Source organism: Otolemur garnettii, unplaced genomic scaffold (genome assembly GCF_000181295.1).
Source record: "Otolemur garnettii isolate 467f Iridium unplaced genomic scaffold, OtoGar3 scaffold00065, whole genome shotgun sequence".
NCBI lineage: Eukaryota > Metazoa > Chordata > Mammalia > Primates > Galagidae > Otolemur > Otolemur garnettii.
In genome coordinates, this window is record NW_003852460.1 from 10,272,317 (window position 1) to 10,274,469 (window position 2,153).

Sequence of the window (2,153 nt, forward strand, 5' to 3'; positions counted from 1 at the left end):
CCCAACTTAGCCCTCCCCTCAGAATTTGTGTGGATGATTCTTCTTCCTATGAATCCTTTATTCTCAAAACCATCTCCTCCCTTCTCTATCATTGCCTGTTATCCAGGAACCCAGGGAGATATGTAGGCCCTGGATTAAGAAATTTTCTTTTGGGAAGCACGTGAGGCTCAGTGGGCAGGGCACTGGTCCCATATACCAAGGGTGGCGGGTTCAAACTCGGCCCCGGCCAAACTGTACCAAAAAAAATCCGGATGTTGTGGTGGGCACCTGTCCCAGCTACTCAGGAGGCTGAGGCAAGAGAATCGCCTAAGCCCTAGAGCTGGAGGTTGCTGTGAGCTGTGACACCATGGCATTCTTCTACCTTGGATGGTAAAGTGAAATTCTGTCTCTACAAAAAAAAAAAAAAAAAGAAACGTACTTTCCTTGGTTGTTTACATACAACAAGCTTTCTAGAATGTCCAGTGATCATTAGCAGAGGCCTCACATTTGCCAAAGTCCCCTTTGTTGGTGAATTTTTGGTATTTCTTCAAATTGTTCACTTTTAGTTGTCTTCCTCTCAAGCTAATTCTGTCAGTCGGAGAAGAATCAAATTCATTTTCCAAATATCCAGGGCTGTGAGTCTTTCTATCCCAAGACTGAAATGCTGTATTACCTAGCTGTTTCACAGAGCATCCGGGGTGCCACCAACCTTGGCTTGGATCTGCTGAAGGAGTCTCACATCTGCAATTTTAATCTGAACAGTTGTGATCCTAATTCCCCTTTCTATATTCTGATCTCCACATAAACTTCCCATCACATGAATTCACATTAATTCTAGAACTCTCTTGGAACTGACCAACATCTCCCCACCACGGACTGACCCAGGCCCACATTGGATGTCCTAAGCAGGCACTGGACTCAAGTTGGCCCTCTGTGCCTACTCTCATGTCAACTCTAGAATGAGGCTTGGCCATTCTGTGTTGATATGCAAGAGTGGAGTCCAATGAAACAGGCCTGGAGTGAAAGCACCTGGATTAAATTCCTCCCACATTTACCTGGCGGTTTGTCACCATTTCGGTTGAAGGAAGTGATCTTTGGGAATGGAACTCCTCCAATGCATGCACTCATGATTTCACCAAAGACAAGCATGACATAAGCTTCCTTTTACTCATTCACATGGATTTTTCTAGAAGTTTCTAAATACCACTGGAATTAAAACCTCATATCCCAAGAGAATTATCTGCGGCTTCCCTTTCCAAAGTTGCAGTTACCCAAGGTCAACCAAGGTTAGAAAAAAGTGAGTACAGTACAATAAGATATTTTGAGGGTGAGAAAACAAGAGAGAGAGACCATATTCACTTAACTTTTATTTTAGCCTTTTGTTATAATTATTCTATTTTATTTTTGTTAGTAATCCCTTATCACGCCTAATTTCTAAATTGAACTTTATCATAAGTATGTATGTGTAGGACAAAACCCAGTATCTCTAGAGTTTGGTACTATCTGCAGGTTCAGGCCTCCACTAGGGGGTTTGGAACACATCCTCCACCAATAAGGGGGGACCACAGTATAGCCGCAGATGCATTCACACAAATAGGTCACAGAAGAGTATCACTGCATGGGAAAGGGATTACGTGAGTGACATACTGAGCCAAGTATCGGTGTCCATTTGCTCATTCTCATTAGGATTAAAGTAAAAGCTGTTTATCTGCTGCTAGTTGCACAGGGATAGCTCTTGGCTTTACTTTCAAAATAGATTCTTGGCACAGCTTCATTGTTAGGGATACGGGATCCAAGACAAAACAACAACCACCCTGTGCTTAGGGAGTACACAAGAGTTAGGCTCCTCAGATCTCCATCTATCTTGATGTTTTGAAAACTTGCTTTAAGAGAAAAAACATAGGCCCAGAGTAGAGGGACAGGAAGGAAGGGGAAGCTGAGAGCACAGCCAGGAAGCTGGGATGAACAGCTGTTCTGTATTTCTGAGCAGGGGGAATAAAATTAGACAAGATTTACAAATGCATGAGCGTAAAATAACAGCATGTCCGAATGGGACAGGGTGGAGATGAGTCCCTATTGCTTGTGAGTAAAGAACAATTCAGGCTCGGCGCCTGTGGCTCAAGCGGCTAAGGCGCCAGCCACATACACCTAAGGTGGCGGGTTTGAATCCCCAG